Source organism: Diabrotica undecimpunctata, chromosome 7, assembly GCF_040954645.1.
Source record: "Diabrotica undecimpunctata isolate CICGRU chromosome 7, icDiaUnde3, whole genome shotgun sequence".
Classification (NCBI taxonomy): Eukaryota; Metazoa; Arthropoda; class Insecta; order Coleoptera; family Chrysomelidae; genus Diabrotica; species Diabrotica undecimpunctata.
In genome coordinates, this window is record NC_092809.1 from 69,484,060 (window position 1) to 69,505,120 (window position 21,061).

Genomic DNA, 21,061 nt, shown 5'->3' on the forward strand with positions numbered 1-21,061 from the left:
AATTTTTCACATTTTTCGTCCATTGACTCGACACCACCCTTTGTTGAATTATAATCCACTATTGTGTGTGGTATTTTAGTGTCTGTATCCTCAGTGGCTGCGTAATAAGATGATACCAAAATTACGGCTTTAGTTTTATGTCTTGTGTGTGAAAGTAAAGTAATGTGTTTTGTAAAACCGTAAATTGCCGTTCCCACTTCTCGTGGCCTGGTGGTTAAGAAGATAGAAGGAATTTCTTTGCGATTCTTGCGTAGAGTTCCAATGCAAGTTAGACCTTTACTTCTCAATACCTCTACCAGCTCTATAGATGTAAACCAGTTGTCAAAGGTTATAGATTTCTTGGTCCCATAGAGAGGAGTAGTTAAGCGCATAACAGCCTGTGTCGGCTTACTGTATCTTTTATATTCCTCTGTAAGTCCAGTACCGTCTGGAGTTTTTTCCCGTATATATTCAGTGTGTCCGTAAAGTATGGAATAAATTCGATACTTCCTAAATGAAAAGCCTTTTTAAAAAAATCTGAAACACGTCAATTTTTAAATTTAATGTTCTATATTTTACAATAAAATTTCATTATACAAGGTGATACACATTACAGTGTCGACGTCATCGGCTGTTTTTTTAAATGTAACAACCTGTATTTTGGGATATTTTCAGATGGATAAAAATGAGCTGATTTCAAAAAAGTAAAATACTCGGGTCTAATGGATATAATTTAAAAGATATCCGCGAAGAAAATAAATATTTTATTATCAATTGCAAAAAAGTAGCCTACTTCTAGTTTTTGGTAAACTGTAATTATTTTTAGTAACGTTCAATAACAAGTAAGTAGTACAATAAAAGTATTAATTCGAAAATGTTCTGTATTATTGCTTAGAATTAATTTTCAGTAGAAATGATTTTGAGTGTAAAGCAAAGAATTGAAATACTCATGATCATTGGGTATGGCGAACTCAGATGGAAGTGTGTAATTTATTTAATGATAAATGTTCAGAAATACCCATCACGCAGTCAACAGTAAGTAAAATTGAAAAGAAATTTCTAGAAACTGGTACGGTTGACAATGCACGCAAATCAGGTCGTCCCTCTGTAAATTATGTTACAACATTAGATGTTCTACTTGCTTTTGAAGAAGGTTAGTAGTAATCTCGATGTTTGCAAAACAATGGTACACAAAGTCCGTAAAAGTAAGTAAAGTAAGTAAAATGCACAATACAATGTTGCGAAATAACGATGGATAACAGCCACCGAAACCCTCTCTTGGTTCAAAATATTATTTTTTCTGATGAGGCTACATTCAAATTAAATGGCGAGGTCAACCGTCAGAATTGTAGATACTGGGCAAAAGAACAACTGGATGCGGGATCATCATACACAATACCCGCAAAAGGTAAACGTATCGGCTGGCATTGCAAGAACTAAAATCATTGGAACCTACTATTTCGAAGGTAATTTAAACGGGCCAGCATACCTTCAGTTTTAAAGTGGGTATCTCGTACATACTTTAGTACAATTAATCTTGGAGGTTTTAAATAAAAGTTTATGCTTTGAACAGGATGGTGCGCCTCCGCATTATGCTTTAGATGTAGTCAATAAACGAACTTTTTCCGAACGTGGTGATTTCCGAAGTTGGATTGAAAGACGTGTAAATATTGAATGGCCATCGAGGTCGCCAGACCTCAATCCTTTGGATTATTTTATGTGGGGTCATTTAAAGAATGTTGTTTATAAAACGAAACCTGCAAATATTGGAGACTTAAAAACAAGAATTCGTAAAGAAATAAACAATATTTTTCAAGAAAGCATAAACAAGGTTCTATAAAAATTTGTACAACGTTTGGGTTGCTATCAAATACAACAAAGGCTAATTCGAACATTTTAGATTAAGTCATGTATTAATTACTGGATTACTTTCAAGTTATAAATAATTTATAAATAATTTTATAATATTATAAATCAATAAAAATTAATTTTCTAAGTGCATATCTTTTAAATTATCTCCATTAGAACACCAGTATTATACTTTTTTGGAATCAGCTTATTTTTTCGATCTAAACATGTCCTAAAATACAGGGTGTTAAATTTAAAAAAAGAGCCGATGACGTCATTACTGTAATTTGTTTCATCTTGTATAATGAAATTTTATTTTAAAATGTAAAACATTAAATTTAAAAATCGACGTGTTTTAGATTTTTTAAAAAGTCTTTTCATTTAGGAAATATCGAATTTATTCCATACTTTACGGACACACTGTATATAAGCATTGAATAAGTAGCTAATTCGAGCATCAGTAAAACACATAATGTTTATACCATACTTTACGGGCTTACTCGATATGTACATTTTGAAGCGACATCGACCTCTGAATCCCACTAGCATTTCATCAATACAGGCTGAAGTTCCTATAATATAGCATGCCTAACAGTTATTAATAAATTCACTAAAAATTTCTGAAATCGGTGTTGCTGGATCCAACACTGTTCTCTCATTTCTGTCTTCGGGACTGTCAAATCGCAAACATGCCAAAAGGGACGCACATCTCTCTTGGGGAGTGGGACTCTTTTGACATAATGCATCTCATTATTTCTCTACCAGTTCCATTAATAGCAAAAATATCATCTATCTATCTAAGTTTTCATTGTTTGATTTAAATAAGCATGTAAATGCTTAAAATGTGGAAAATGCGTGAAGTTCTGTCATGTCAAGGTCTTTGCGAGAAGGTAAATTTTGATTTTTGTACTTGGCTCTTTCTTTGCCGATTTTCATATTCGTCTATCTAAGAATTATGTTGCAAATATTCTCACTGAATAATAACTTATAAACCTGCAAAGGGTCTGCACTATCTCCAATTTCAGCTGCAGGGCGTAATCCAGGTAACTGTAAAACTATATTCTTCTGTGGACGCCGGCCTCTATTTGAAGTGGGAGAATTTTTTGACCATTGGGATCTATTTCTACCATAAAAATAATTCCTGGTCTTCTCTTGATCGTCTTCTTCACTACTTTGGTCAACATTATCTTCTCTTTAAGCCTGTTCTACCTCATTTTCATTTTCTGAAACTAAAAAGAGAACTTTAGGTAATGTTATACTATGCGGTCTACCGTTGCGTATTTACTATAGCTAACGGTCTACCCAGGAATGCGGTGTATAGACTGTATTCAATAAAAAAAAATTTACAAAGTGAATAAAACGCATAGATCATAAGAATTTCTATTTTAATTTTACAAATTAATACTTTCAATAAATAATTCTTCTATATTATGCGTTTTATTAACTTTGTAAATATTGTTTTTGTTGGTATTGTTTACATGTGCGGCTAGTCACCATATTCTTTTCCCAGAAGTGTTTGCAAACAAGAATGAAAGGTACTTTTGTAATCGAACTGTTTACTGCTAAGTACAATAAACATTTATACTACTATTATTCAGGCATATAAAATAAACTATGCAAATTTAGTTTCTTTACTAATATGCAAATAAACACCCTAATCTTTTCCCAGGGTATGCACAAATATGAACCCTTCTTTTCAAATATCATGGCCTGGTAGATTTACTTTCATCTTATTTTACATTTATTTTGCTCCAAATGTTTACTACTTGTAAATAAATATTTTGTTTTTACAAGGTTTTTCTTGTATATTATTATTTTGTGCATCAGGCAGGTCGTACCCTCGAGGTAGACCGCATACTACAGTAAAACCGAACTTTAGTACAATACATACATAATAATTTCAAGAGATTTAACTTACCCTCTATTTCTTATTCCGTTTCGTGATCGCTGTCAATAGTAACATTTCCATCACAAATTTATTTAACTTCGCTTATGTCGTCACTGTAACGATTATTTTGCCTACCACCTAGGGTATTACTATAGGGGGTTGAAAATTGGGAACAGAAATCACTGGGGTGGAGATAGGGTAAGCAAAACAAACCAGAACGTTTGCAAACGGCTACTCAGGGTTTTTTTTAAAACTGGGTCGTAGATTAGTAAATGAAACAACGGGACTAGTCTGGGGTAACTACAAAAATAAAACAAAAGGGGTACTTACATGAGTCTTCTGGACAAACGAAACACAAGAAGGTTCTTAATCTATTTGAAGTAAGGACGCCGCTTACAAGAATCTTCCTGCTGGATGAAAGAAAGGCTTCTCTTTCTTAAAAAATATAAAAAAAGGTTAGAAACTTTTAAAAAGAAATAATACTCTTTTATAAAAAAGAAATTACATATTATTGTTGTCTCCACAAACAGTTACAAATATAAATAGTAATACATAATAATAAAATAACAAACTTACTATGTTACTATCGGTTTACAAACTCTAGAAGTTAAAAATACTATAAGAAATTAGAATTGTTAATGGGCGATATTTTGTAGCAGAAATAAATTATTACAAATTTAAAAAATATGTTTTTAAATGGAACTATGCATAAAGGCTAACCTTTTTAAAAATAAATCAAAACAAAATATAAATTTATGATTAGGTATGTACCAAATGTCAAAAAAAAATAGTGCTAACTGTCATATGTCAATACTAAATCTTAAAACTTTGAGAATAATTAATATGACAGCCTGCCACTACCTAATATTTATTATTTCACTTATTACAATTTCTCAACTTGTCATTAAAGCAATTATTGATGGACAATGTCTATTTTTACTTTAAAGGTTTAACAAAAAAATTACCTGAATTTCACTAAATGTTATTTTTTTCCTTCAAAAGTTCTGGAGTTGAAACTGGACTCAAATTCACTGCAACACAAACAAATGCATCTCACACTGATGACCTGGGACAAACAAAATGAGGGTGAAAGCTGGGCACTGGGACGCAATCTTTAAAACTCGGCTTCTTAAAAACTCAAACGAAATGGATCCATGTGGGTATCCTTCAAAGTTGTTGGAAACACCGTTTTACTCAGACTACTCACGCCGCGTGTTCTCTCTTCAAAAATTCTTCCAAACCTCTTTTCGCGTCAAGATTTCAAAACCCCTTCACTTTAACTGCTACATACTACCACACTTTACTATCTCCGATAACAAAAAAAAAACAATAAGGAAAAACCATTACGAATTAGTTGAAAATTAGGACAAACTCCGAAACCAACTGCCTCTGAGAGCGGCTCCACTGAGAGTGATGTAAATATCTTTAAAATTCATTCGCCCAACTTGGTATAAACAAAACATAAATGGGATATTTCTGTTTATTTGACGCGCAAAATATCCTAAAGTGGCTCTCGATCAAAGAATACGGAAGAAATACGCTTCTGTGATAGATAAAAAAACTTTGGAATGTGTTTATTATCAATTTCGGCGATACAAAAGAATTGAAAATACTTTTTCGGTGTTTTAACATATAAAAGGTGATTTAAAATGCTACATTATCTACCTCATCAAGCCATTTCAAAAGAGTTTCCTCATAGTTTCTATCCTCATATTTGACCTATTTTGACGTACTGGGTTTACCATACATTTTTAAGTAGGTAAATAGTCAATAAATGCAGAAACTAACGACCCGTCTATTAGACGAAAACCACACTTTGAATTTAAATATCTTTGGAATAACAACCTGCAACAAACTGCCGATCTCAATATTAATGAATAACAACCCAACTTGAAAAGTCATAAACGGGCGACCTTCAAAAGTTTTTAGGTAGGGAGATATCCTGCTTTCGACAAGCGATACCGTCGGGTTGAGAGACGGGTTGTTAGTACTTAAGGGTTAACACTTTTTATACAATTGAATCGTTCATTATGTTTCGCCAAATAGTTTAACGATCTCATGATCAATATTAGCCATGTTGGACAGTTTTATTAAGAAAACTGTTCTAATACGATATGTCATATTCAACGACACTTTTAATCACCAAAAAATATTTTGCGAAATATAGTAATCTAACTTTTCCGTACTCGCGCATTTTTTCCAACAAGACCTATACATTTATCCCCAAACTAACCGAGCTGCTTCCTCTGACCAAATTTAAAAATATATTATTTCAAAAATAATACATCCTTTACCATATTAACTTTAGTTTTCAATATTAGGTAAAAAATTTATAGCTTGCATTGATCCATCTTCACCCTAGGTAAAATTAATCAAGTCTTGCAAAAAAAGTACACTACATTACAATATACCCAGTCAAGCAGAAATTAAATATGAACACACTATAGAGATAATACTGACGTGTGTACAGGAACATTACGCTTCATTTCTGGCACGTGCACACATATATATTTAAGCATAAAGCCTGCGGCTTTCTCACACATCAATAAATTACAAAGAAGGGTAGAAGCTCCATAAAAGATAAATATGAATAGGTAAATATAATTTGTGGGGAGGGTTAGACTGGGAGAATAGATGTTGTTGGATATTTTAGATGGGTAGCGGCCGATCCTCCGACCGAGCGTTAACGTTAGGAATGTACCCTAACATACAATGGGCCTAGATACAATATGACTTATTTATGTATGGGAATTACAAATGTAGTGTGAGAAATAGAATATGTGGAATTTTGTTCGTTGTTATTTTAATAAGTTAAAATAAGTATATAGTGCGCAATAAAAGACTGCTCCTTCCTTTTTCTCTCTTTTCTGTTTCAATTCTATCGGAGATTGAATATCATAAAGGATTTCCAACTTTATTTAGAGCTATTCTAAACAGTTTGTTTGTTGTACAATGTAATCACTTTCTTAAATTTCTCATCCAGAACAGCCTACTGCCACCAGGATTTCTTCACCTTCAATCATTCCCTAAATTGTATTTTGTAAAAATGAGTTTTTGTCCCTGCATTAAATAGCCCAAGTTTTTTAATTTTCACATTTGTATGGTAACAATTACTTAGGGGATTGTGTCCACTTTAACTAATACTTCTATATTTGTGACTCGGTCAACCAAATTTAATTCTTAATATTTATCAATACCATCACATCTGGACTGTTAAACGATAGTGGGGACGACATAAATTCCTGTCTCACTTTTTGTGTTACTTTTTTTGAGACTTAATCTTCAGTTCTTATATTTGCTCGTTGATTTAAATATAAATTTAGAATTATTCTCAGGAAAAAATCGATTTACCTAGAACCTGTACACCATAAAAAAATGATTCCAATTAAAATTTAGCTCTTTTCTCTTTAAATCTTTCTTAGCTCTTTTTGTATAGACTAAGCCGTTCTTTTAGTAACCACGCTTGAAGAGACCGGCAATTTTGAATGTTAGGCACCCGAAACCAATTTTAAATAAAATTTGTATTACCTCGACGGTAAAAATTCGATATTTTATGATCAGCATGTCCTATTCACGAAAAGAAAAATACGTTTTAAATGTGAAAAGTGCAGCCTTCTTTTTCAACAGTAACAGTTTATTTTTCAATATTTGAAGGACCAGGTACAGAAATTCTAAGAAACTGGATAAAGACATGACCTTCATCGTCTGAATCTTCACCTAAATCTTGATCTGTTACTATAGCTGGCATAATATCTACGTCCGAAAAAATATTTGTATCTAGTATGTAGTTTCCTGTCCTGGGTGGGAACTGGTCCAGCTGTCAGCGACGCTCTGATAATAAGCTTTTAATGGTTTGAAAACTGCCCGATCGAGTGTCTGGGTCTTACGGCTGCTATGTGATGACAGACTTAATAAATGGAAAAAATTATCTTTTGGGAATGTTCAGAATCAGAATCAGAAGAACTGGATTCTTCTCTGTTGGACTTGTATGTTTTTTAAATGCTCCAGATACTTGATAAAAATGGGAGTGTTCATGTAACCACTATCAGTAACAACCATGTCGCAGGCAGTAGGCCCGTCTTTGATTAGAAAAAGATTCATCCGTTTTCGAGCAAATAAGACAAATGGAGGGACATTGTGACGAAGTTGCACTCAGCCATAATTGTTTGTATTTGCTCGGCATCTACAGCTTTTGCTACATCTATCTTTACAACTGGGGCAACATGTTTGGGCAGATAGTTTGGGACTGTCTGTATGCCCGTTTCATCGACGTTATAGACACGGTTGGGAGGTACCTAATTTATATTTTTTTAGTGTTTTCCAAAATTTCAAAATATTGAGCTGCTTGAACTCTATTGAAGCTTATGGTTCTAGCAATACTTGTTTTTCGTGGAACTCGTAAACATAGTTGGTTCCTTTTCATAAAAGATTTAGTGAAGTCCCGACCAGTCAACTGATTTACAGGTGAAAATGGATGCTCAATACGGTTTCTTACACAAGAGTAAATTAAAAAATGCAATGACTTCAGCGTCATTACATAAAATCGTTTGTCGAGTTCTTTGCAATTCCGAACTATTTTGTTTTCTTGGATCTTGGTTAGAACTGCTTTAAATCTGCCTAAAGAATGGAAATCATTTCCTTTTTTCATCCTTCACCGTAGTGTCTCTTCACGAAATTTCACAACTTTTGCAGTCTGACCACGCCAGTATAGAAACGCCATTATTAATAAGTTCACGAGCTTCGCACAAAATAACTTCGGTCAAAGGCTTGGGCTCTGATTGTCTTTTGTAGTTTCTGGAAAATAGAAACCAAGATTTAGATGAATTGGGATATTATGATAATGGGAAAAAATACGCATTAGTAGTTTTGCTCCATAACTCTTGCGTATTTTTGCCCCATTTGGCAACACTGTCAAAACCATCTGCTGAGATTTTAAGGACCTAACCTCAATCGGAAACTCTTAACATAATAACCCACAACCAAGCCAAGCAAACGCCCGAATAAACTAATTCAACGACAAATGCCAATTTGATTTTATTACAATTTAATTTTGTTATGACAGAACACAAAAACCACCACAACTGGGAGACCATTTGTATGGCCCAAGTATTTTGAAAGCTGAAATTGTACACGCTATCAAACTAATAAAAAGTAACAAAACCCCAGGACCAGATGATATGTACGCAGAAACAATCAAGTTACTTAATGAAGAAAACCTAGACATTATTGTCAAGCTCTTTAACGACATCTACGATACGGGCCAGATTCCAAAAGATTGGCATCGATCTACATTTATCGCCCTACCAAAAACACCACGTGTGAACTTCTGCAAGGACCACCGACTAATAAGCCTAATGAGTCACTTTTTGAAACTTTTCCTGAGAATACTTCACACTAGATTGTTTAAGAAATGTGAAGAGGTCAGTGGATGGAGTCAGTTTGGTTTCAAAAATGGACTTGGCACGAGAGAAGCGATCTTTAGTATGCAAACATTGATACAGAATTGTTTAGATCAAAGAAAGGATGTTTTTATCTGTTTCATCGATTACGAGAAAGCATTCGATAATGTAAAACATGAATTGATGATAAAATACCTACAAGAGTTGGGATTGGATGCAAAGGATATAAGAATCATTGCCAATCTGTATTGGAATCAGACAGCAACAGTACGTCTTCAAAATTCCAACGAAACAGAAGATTTCTCCATTAAAAAAGGAGTAAGGCAAGGTTGTATACTGTCTCCAATGCTGTTCAATTTATACGTAGAAAAAGCCTTCGCAGAAGCAGTGGAAGACTCTAATAAGGGTATTAAAGTTAACGGGATATCTATTAATAACATCAGGTATGCCGATGATGCAGCCATAGTGGCAGAAAACATCGAAGATCTTCAATGCCTTTTGAATGATCTAACTCTTGCAAGTGAAGCTCGGGGTTTGAAAATAAATATCAAGAAGACAAAATCAATGATTATAAGTAGAAATGATTACCCCAACGCAAAGATATATGTCTCTGGAGAAGAAATCGAACAAGTCAGGCAATTCAAATACTTGGGATGTTTGCTGAATGAGGGTTGGGACTCCGAGAATGAAATAAAGAGCAGAGTTGAACAAGCCAGAAATGCTTTTTTGAGGCTTCGTAAGTTTCTGACTGATCGCAAATTGGACTTCAACCTCCGATACAAGATGCTTAAGTGTTACGTGTGGCCTGTTCTCCTGTACGGAATGGAAGCATGGACGTTAAAGGCCAGTTCCATTAACAAACTTGAAGTGTTCGAAATGTGGTGCCTGCGTCGAATGCTCAGAATATCATGGACGGACAGGGTCAGAAATGAGGAAGTACTCAGAAGAGCGGGCTTACAGGATAGGGAACTTTTTAATTATGTAAAAAGTAAGAAGACTGCATACTTGGGGCACATTATACGAGGAGAACGATACACTTTTCAGCAACTGATACTCGAAGGGAAAATAGAGGGTAGGAGAGGTCTCGGACGTAAAAAAATGTCATGGCTGCGCAATATTCGACAATGGACAGGAATCCACAGCTATGAAATGCTTCGCAATGCTGCTAAAAACAGAATTATTTAATCCAGAATATTTAACATCTCACCTGACAAGACGATGTACGGTGGACGCCTACGCAGAAATGCATGGCACCTTAAGAAGAAGAAGAATTTTGTTATGCCAATATTACAGTGTAATAGTAAAAAATATTATTTACCTCATAGTTTGTAAATAACGCCTTAAATCAGCTTTAAACTTGGAACAACCTATATGGCATACTGTTACCTAACGTTTGTAACTAAAATCGGTTCAAACTGGACATTAGCGGCAAATTTAAATGGAGTGTGTTCTTTTGCCCCATGCGTGTTTTTACCCCCAACTTCCTTACTTTGAATACATTAAATTTGTTGCCAAAATCAAAACCAAAATTTCGTTTTTTTACAACGTTTATCTATTTAACACGTTTATAAAAACTGAATTCATTTGTGACACGCAAAATCCAAAAATGTTATACGTAAGCTGCCCTCTTTTGCTTTAAAATGTATTTTGATTGACATTCTGCTGATAATATGTCGAATGTTTATTGTTGAATTGCTACATTTTTTTTAATTGATTTTGCGCGCGTAACTGACATTCAAAATTACCAATTGCTTCAAGCGTTGTTTCTAAGAGAACGGTTTATTATGCACTAAAAGTACTAATTAAGTTTTTTGAAGGACACAACGGTGAGCTTTGGGATGTAGGTCTATAGATTTGAGATATGGGTATATTTTAAAATTTGGAGAAATAAAATGTACCTATGAAAATGACAGAATTTGGTACTAAACAAAAATGGCAAAATAAAGGGCGCCACCCAGTCCTTTGTCAAGGGACGAGGAAAACTCCACACTTAATCTATAAGACGATTATATATTAATATTATTAAATAAGCTAAACCTCTAAAAAAACCAATATGCATACATGGTCAAAAAAAGAGAAGCAAACATACTTACCTTATATTGTGGCTTTACATTCCTATCAGATTTACCATCTAATTAGTTACCAAAAGAGAGGAAGATAGACAGATAGATAGAAGAAGAAGAGGGAGAGTAATAAATAAATAACTGCTACAAATTAACAACTTTTATTTCTCAAAAGTTCAGCCAGGTAAAAGTTATTATAGAATGTCAACACATAGTAAAGTAGACATAAATCAAACAAGACAAATAGCAAATAAAACAAAAATGATTTAGACTGATTTAGACAAATCAGGTATTAAACAAATATTTCTAAAATGACATCGAATGCTTTTATAACTGGGTAAAGCTGAAAAGTGAATTTAAATGTCAAAATTTAGCAAAAATACTTTAACATTACCCCAGTTATTGCATGCATATCATGTTATTATCGATATTAAAACTTACTATCTAAAAAATACCTATAAATTAGTTGTACAAAAAGATATTACTAAACATACCAACTTTTGGTTGTAGAAAAAAACATAGATTACTATAGAATACCAAAAAATTGAGGAGTTTACCCTAAACCTTGCGCTGACTGCACTGTATACATATTTAATAAAAGTTATGTGAAATCAGGTATCTTCCGTTGGTTCACTAGGTAGAAAACATTCTGATATTGTATCTCCAAACATTTTGACAAGTTTTAAATTAAATTGAACACAGGACTTGGCTTGCTTTTTTCTAGCCGGCACTGGCTCTAAATTTTCAAGTTAATTAACATCCATCACTTTATTTGATCTTTATTTAACTGTTTAAACTGTTTACTATCTCCTGAAATAAGACATGTACATGAGATGAGACATACTTATATTTTAGTTGTACTTCGCTCTAATATGGATTTCCCCATTCTTTTTTTACAGACTACGTGCCCAATTGCGACAAAAACTAAAAATTGGCCAACGGAAATTCATCGTCTTCTTCGGCTGCTCTCCAAGAAGTGATGCCCTCATTTAAAAATAATTCTCTTGTCCGCATAAGCGAAAAAATTGTTGTTTATTTCCTGCGCAAATATCTAGAGACCAAACGAAAGAGCAATTTATTTATTATAAATAGACAGATTAAGAACCTTTTCGGTTTTTATGATTAGTTCGTTGTCCCGTCCTGTTTTTTGCTTCGTTTTGTAAATTTATTTTTGTCAAAAAAATTTATTTTTGTAAAAAAAAATATTTTTGACTTTAAAAGGTGACATTACGATAGCAAACTTAATTTTACACAACTTTTCTTTAGATGTGTATGTACGAAAAATGCATATAATTCACCCAAATGCACCCCAGTGCAAGAGGACAAATTCAACCCTTTTCTTAAAAAACGCACCCCTTAGTAGCAGACTGCGGTTTTTCATATTTGGGGATCCATGGACCATACAAAAATAATAAATCCCTTTTAACTTTGTAATTCCTGCCTAATGAACATAACCAATAGTCTATTATGAAAGTTGATCTAAGCCACTGTTACGGTATATATTGTAGAAGATCATGGAAGTCTTTTTACAGCGTGTTTGTTCATAATAATTAGTATTACAGCACTAAATATCTATAAATATTATGCATAAATTTTGATTAAATAATGGTAAAAACACCGCAATAAAGTAACACAAACCAGTATAGTTACGAGGCTTCTGACCAAGTTGACTGAATTAACAATATAGTACAACTGACAAGAAGGACCCCAATGAATATGTTCTAAAGTAAAACTCAGAATGTCAGGATACGGCTTTATCCCGTCAAGGTTGCTTGTTCCTCCCGCTTGAATGCGGTCTATAGAGAATTCATGTTGTATTTAGGGATTTGCAACGCTTGACACGAACTCTATTCGGATGCAACAGTCCCATTGGCCACCAAAATGATTTCGAAGTATAAAACGCTGCGTAAAAGCTTACTGCATAATATAAAATATTATTTATGCATTTTATATTAACCATTTGGGATTTATCTGAGGTTTGCTAACATATATCTGTAACCCTATACATATTTATGTACTATATTTCTACCAGTAAATAAATTAAAAGATTAAGCTTATATCGTTGATGTGATAATTAGAATACTTATCAAACTTGAAGCTTCCAGTATTAGTTACTATACTAAATCATATTGCTGTACTGCAAGAACTTTCAAATGATAAATTGCAGAATCCACATTTCTATTATTTTAGTACATGCACTTTCGTATAAATGACGTCAAAAATAAAACAATATTTTGTGAGAATAAACGTTAATAAATAAAAATTGATTGGTTTGATTCTCCAGAGACACTCAACATTTCAATACTGATTCGGACCAACTGACAAACTCCGGGTGGCATAAAAGGACAACATACAGGGTAGCGGGACAAAAATAAAACAGAGGCTTTATCAGGAATACGCCATTTTTAAAAAACACTGCGACACGTCAGTTTTTGACAAAAGAAGGACACGTTTTTTCAGTGTTTTTGGATATTTTACTTTGGCCCCTAAGACATTTTTTAATAGCAGTGGGGATCAACTAAGATATCGTGTGAAAACCCTTGCAATTCCCTACATATTTAGTCTTCAAATTTTTAAATTCGGTTCAATACTTTATTTAATTTATTTAAAAAGACTTTCAAACTTTTGAAAGTCTTTTTAAAACTTTGAGAACTTTCACAACAAAGGATTTATTCTTTGTCACATTTAAACTGAAATCTTTATCTCCATAGTTTATTCCATTCCGGAAAGGATAGATATCATTTCGTTGTATTTTCATAAAAATAAATGTGCCAATATGACATCTCAGCAATTTTATGTACATCAAGGGTACGACACTAGAAACAATTTTTTTAAACTCACTAAAAAAATCAGAAAACTGGGAATGTAGGTAACAAAAAAACAAAAAACTAAAAGGCCCATAGTTAATAGATCTTTTACCGGATAGCTCTGTTAGACACCAGACTTAGTAAACATAAGAGTTTAATTTAAGTAAAACTATATTCTGAATTAAAAAATAATAAAATAAAAACATATTCTTTCGTAAAATAAAAACAATAAAACAATCATCCTTGCAAAGGTATTGTTGGCGTTACGATCTACTGTCAATATCTGCAAAAGATAAATACAACTAATGTCATATTCCAAGGAGAAAGAATTATTTGGGTTAGAGGTAGACAGATAGATCAATACTTGACTCGACAAGGAGCGGGAAGTGACTAATCAATACTTAGTCACGGTACGGTTAGATCTCAGATTAATACTATAATACAGGGTTCGGGAGCTGCTACTAGATTAATGCTGTAGCAGAAGCTGTTGGCCTTCAGATAATACGGAGTGGAGATGATGACCAGTGGAGTTGTTCCCAGATCAATCATCATCATATTTAGTCTTCTGCGAACGTAAGCCTCCTCCAATTTCGTCCAGTTCTGTCGGTACTGTGCTTCCTGCAGCCAACTCCCAGCGATTCTTTTGATGTCGTCTGTCCATCGTGTAGGTGGTCCACCTTTGCTTTTTTTATCAGCTCGTGGTCTCCTTATTGTAATATTTTGGGTCCACCACCCATCAATAATTTTAGCCACATGGTCCGCCCAGTTTCACTTCAGCCATGCTACACGCTCTACGAGATCTGTGGCGCCTCTACTTCTTTTTATTTCTTCATTTGTAACTCTCTCTCTCTCTCTCTCTCTCTCCCCCTCTCTCTCTCTCTCTGTGTCTCTCTGTAGCCTGGATTAACAAAAGTGTTTTGGGCGTTGTAAGTCATGACTAGAAGCATACATTGGTCGAACGTTTTTTTTTTGTTTCTCAGATCGATACTCTCATATAACACCCCGGACGATTTGTCATTGGTCAATACCCAAGCCATTTTAAAAAAGAACAAATTCCATTTGTATATAATACAGTTAGTACTGGACGTTAATAAGGATGATTAAGAACGCCATTTACAGTTTTGTGCAATAATCAGTAAGCGAACAGTAACATATCCACAGCTACCCTTTCATATTTTTTCTCCGATGAATGCACTTTTTTCATAAATAGAACTGTAAATCGTCACAATTGCCGTTATTGGTCTCATTAAAACCTTAGGATTTTCCACGAGCTGCATACACAGCAACTGCAAAAATTAAATATATGGGCTGGTATTTTTGGTAATAGACTAATTAATACTATCATGACTAATATAATTAAAAATGATAAACAATATGAAGAATATCATTTTATATTTTAACAGTATGGTGCTCCTCCGCATTATGCTTTACTTGTGTGTCAAAATTTAGAGCAAAATTTTCCACGTCATTGGATTGGGAGGAGAGGCAGCATCGAATGAACTCCCCAGTCACCAGAATTGGCTCCACTACCTTCTGTCTCCGGTTTCCATACATAATGTAGCTTCGCCCATTTTTAAAATTTTAAACTGTTTGTCCTTGTGTAGTGTACTGTGATGTTTTTAATTTTATGTTTATAACATTTTATTCTTGTTTGATAGGCCGCAATTGACGACATGCCCCTGAAGATGCTCTAGGGAGCAAAAATACTTGGGCAAGATTAAATTAATATAATTGTGCTCGATATCTGCCTTTTATTTGATCAAAGTTCTTCTGGATTTTTTTGTGGGGAGACCTAAAAAGTAAAATCTGTAGATTACCATCCGTATTTTTAGACGATTTACATCAACGAATTGTCAACTAATGCCTACGAATCACTTCTCAAATACTTCAGAATGTAAAAGAACGTTTCGGACAAAACATTCGTCATTGTATGGACGCCGAAGGTCATCAGTTTCACTATTTAGTCAACTAAGAAATAAATAGTAACCAGCCAAAAATATTAATTTAAAAATGTATTTTTTTAATACATTAAAAGAAGTACTGGACCGAATTTAAAAAATAAAGACTAGTATATAAAGAATTGCGATAAAATATTATGGAAATTCTTACCCTGACTTAGACGTGAAAATAAAATAATCAAAAATCTGTCTACCTTTAGTCAAAAATTTACTTATTGCTAAATTTTTTAGTGTTTCAAAAGTGTTTGATAATATCTGCTGCAGTTTCTAACAAGACGTCAGGAATAGAAAATTCGTAACACAGTAAATGTATGATCAGTGCATTCTACCAGTACTAACGTACGGAGCAAAAAACACTTACCCAAACGAAAGATACAGCCACTAAACTGAGAGTAATATACAGGAAAATAGAATGACAGAATTTAAATAATTGTATAAGAAAAACCACTAAGATTATTGACGTCATTGAACAAATATCCAAATTTGATTAAATTTGAAAAAACAGGACACATAGAGAGGACGGATAGTCGATGGACATAGTTACTATTAAAAGAGAGACCACGTGACGACAAGTGAGGCGTCGGGTGACCAGTTAAAAAAAGCTTGATTAGAGCAGCGGGAAACAGGTAGGAAAATAAGGTTGGAAACAAGAGAAGGAAACCTCTGTGTAGTATGAGACGTTTGAATCTTAATAATAAATCTAATTAGAGGTCTAAAATAAAACTAAATCTTTCAAGGAAAAAGAAATACATTCAGGACTTCGGTTACTGCTTACATTACTTACGTACTTGCTTACTTTCTACAAAACATTTTAGTTTATGAATAATTACATAAAAATATTAATATACTAACATATTGAGTCAAAGCGGATTGTAATATTTACTATGATTTTATTGCTGAGTATTCGTAGAATCCATAAACAATCGTATAAATTAATATAATAACACGTAATTAAAATTTTAATATATTATGTTGTAGTTCATTTTAAGTGTATAGTAGTCATTAGAGAATTTAAATCGTTTTAAGTAAAGAGCAAGACAGAGATGAGAAGCTGACGAATCAAAATTTTAACATACACTGAAGTAATGACGAAGCTTACATGGTCTTCAATTAATTAAGTAAGAAACCACCGCGTTCCACGGGTTTTAATTATTAAGTTAATGAGAGCGGCACGTTTGCCAGCGAGTATGAAATCTCTTGTCATGGCAAATCTGATTAAGTACGATTTAATAGTTTATTGAATGTAGTCCTGAGCCCTAGCTTGTTCTAATCAACGGTTAATAGATAATGGAAAATTAAAATGTGTAATTTATTTCAACGAGTAAAACTTTGCTTACTCTTTAATAAATTATAAATGCAGCGACGTTTATTCTTGAAAATAAAATATTGTTTTGTTAAATTTAGCATCATTTATAGGTACGTTACTTGTAGGCTTTGCGAGATAAAGAAATTGAAGTAAAAATCAATCGTAAATTAAATAATATTATTGGATAAGCTGCTGATGTTTCATGTTCTAATTCTAATGATAAACTAAATCATCTAAATACTTTTTAATAAAAGTAATGAAAAAAGTGCACACGGGTGGGGGTGGTAATTGTCAATTCTATATCTGCTAACAAAGGTTTGTTTAATTGTGAAAGAGTGTACACAGACTTGTCTTTATTTTCAGGAACCTGATTAATAATATTGATTAGTTTGGTTACTGGATTTTTTGGATTGGAGGAAACTCTAGTGAAATAAGAAGAGAGTAGAAGCTGATGTCTTATGAAAAGTGGAGGTTCGAATAGTGGAGGTTCGGAGGAAAATAGCATGGAACCTTGTAAAAAAACTTAGCGGTGATCCAAAAGAACATGAACCACCTTGCAAGGTTACAGCAAACCAAGTCGCTGCTCAACTCCTTATGAATGGAAGAACTACGAACCGATATAAGAGCCCAAACACTAGAAGAAGATTGGACTCGGAGACAAACCACCTAGGTACTCCTTTTACACTAAAAGAACTCCACGATGGTATGAACAGGTTAAAAAACGGGAAAGCTGCAGGTGTGGATGATATATGCAGTGAACAAATAAAACATTTAGGCCAAGGAGCAAAAAACTGGATCTTGCAATTTTATAACACGTGCTGCAAAACCTGCGAAATTCCAAAATCATGGAGGAAATATAAAGTAATAGCCTTGCTAAAACCAGGAAAGGACCCAGAAAACCCCAGTAGCTACAGACCTATCTCGCTGTTGTGTCACTTTTTTAAACTATACGAGAGACTCATACTCGCCAGAATAGAAAAAAATGTCGACAAGCACCTCATCCCACAACAAGGAGGATTCAGACCCGGCAAATCTTGCACCGGCCAAGTCCTCGCACTAACAGAACACATTGAAGAGGGATTTGAAAAGTAACTTATAACAGGGGCTGCTTTCGTAGATTTGACAGCAGCCTATGACACAGTAAGGCACAAAACATTGCTCCACAAATTATACGACACTCTAAATGACCACCATCTGGGTAAGGTCGTATATTCCTTACTGCAAAACAGACGTTTTTTCGTTATGCTGGAGGGTAAAGTAAGTAGGTGAAGAGTTCAAAAAAATGGCCTTCCACAGGGAAGTGTTTTAGCACCGATGCTCTTTAATATATATACTAACGACCAACCTACGCCGACCGAAACCAAGCACTTCCTCTATGCTGACGATCTTGCAATATGTGCTCAAGGAAATAGTTTTGAAGAAGTGGAGAAGAAACTCGAAACTGCATTAAAAACAATGACAGCGTACTACCTGCAGAATTCCCTGAGACCCAATCCCTCTAAAACCCAAGTCTGCGCTTTCCACCTTCGCGCAAAGGAAGCCAAGCGAAAACTCCAAATTGTGTGGAATGATAATACATTAGAACACACAAGCCAACCTATATATCTTGGAGTAACTCTGGACCGGTCCCTCACCTACAGACAACATTGCATAAAAACGAAAGGGAAAGTAACAGCTAGACACAGCATACTCAGAAAGCTAACGGGAAGTAAATGGGGCGCACGTCCTGGCGTTTTAAGAACAACGACACAGGCACTGTGTTTCTCAACTGCTGAATATGCGTGCCCCGTTTGGGGAAGATCTGCCCACACCAAACAAGTTGATACTGCGCTAAATGAGACATGCAGGATAGTAACGGGGTGCATGAAACCGACGCCACTCTCAAATCTATATAAAGCAGCGGGTTTTGCAGAACCCTCAACACGCAGAGGCGTTGCAGAGCACATAGAGAAAATTAAACAGATCGCGGACGAGCGGCATGCCCTATACAAAGCTCGAACACCACGAAAGCGACTAAAATCTAGGAAAAGCTTCCTTGGAACAGTGCAAGATGAACCGCCTGAGTATTTTCCTCTTCCCCAGGTTCAACGGACCGGCCAGTCCCTAGACTTTAAAACGTGGAAAACTATGAATCGGATAAGAACGGGGGTCGCTCCAGTAAAATCAAACATGGCAAAATGGGGAAAAATCGACCAAGATGATGTGAACTGTGACTGTGGAGAAACACAGAATATGGAACATCTTCTTACATGCAGAAACTGTCCTCAGAAACATGTACCCTCGAAGATTTGTGGCTCGCCAACAAAGATGGAACCGACGTAGCCCGATACTGGGCCGAAATTTTATGAATGACATGTCCGGATACGATAAAGTAAAGTAAGTAATGAATTTAGAGACTTAAGATTAGTATTGCAGGCGGTCATCTAGAGCATGTTGCCATAATCTAATCTGGAGCGAATAAGAACTTTATAGATTCTTAATAAGATTTTTTCTTCGGCGTCCCATTGGTAGTGTGCTAGAGTTTTTAGAATGTTTATTCTGCTTAAACAGTTGCTTTTAGTGTTTTCATGTGATCTTTATGTAAGTAGTGTATCAAAATAACTCCTAAAAATTTGTGTTGGTCAAAATTGAGTGGAATTCCATTTAAGTAAAGGGAACTATACAAAACATTCTACTAAATTGGATAACTCTAGATTTGAATGGTAAAAATTGGAAACCAATACCTGTCGACCAATTATAAATCCTATCTTATACGTTCTGAAGTAAAGAACATGTAGTTTTAGTAACTTATCCTTGACAAAATATAATAAGGTCGTCTGCATATATCACATATTTTAATGGGAGAGAAACGAAGGAACCCATGGCAATGAGAAGAAACAAGGTAGTGCTCAGAACTGAGCATTGTCGTAGACCGTTTTGAAGAGTAAGTGATGCATTTTTTTTGTAGCAACTTTTAAGGATCGTTTAGTTACAAAATTACATATAAATTAGCTACAAAGCCTGACTGAGCATCATCTAGAAAATTATGCTGCTCCAGATGCCAAAGAAGACGTTTGTATATTATCTTCTCTAATAATTTACAATTCATATAAGTTAATAGGGATGCATAGGGATAGTGATGCGCAACGTATAGCCTCTCCTATCCAAATGTCAACCTCACCTGCCCGCGTGATGATCTTGATTATGGTCATCCGGTGCATCCTGCTAGAAAACAAATGATGCTCTGACGTCCGAGTATAAGCATATCCGAGTATAAGCGGTATAAGCAATCCCCCACTTACTGACCAATGGCTAGTGCGGATGAGTTGGTGAGTGGTAAGGCATTCTTTTGTTCAGGGGTTGAGAAATCGGCCCCGAGAGCAGATGAATTAACAAATTACGGTCAACGGCAAAAGAATGCAGAAGGCAAAGTGAATAACGACTCATAGAGCAGCCTCAGGAAAATCACCATAGAATTGGCACTGCAATTGCAAACTGTTACTAATCATGGAGAGCGGAGGCCAAGATTTGGCAGGAAAGGAGAAACATATTTATACCACGAGGCCTCTCAGGTCGTAAACATGCGAAAACATAGTGAAGAAATTCTAAAAATAAAAAAATCTAATTTCAGAATGTGCACATGTAATGTTAGAAGTCTATTTGCGGTTAGGAAACTTGACAACGCAATTTAAGAAATAAAAGGAATGAAAATAGAGATACTAGGAATTAGCGAAATGAGATGGCCAGAGTTAGGATCATGTAAAAAGGATGGAAGTGTATTATACTATTTCATTAACTGGCACAGAAGACCCGCATCACAAAAATGGTGTAGGT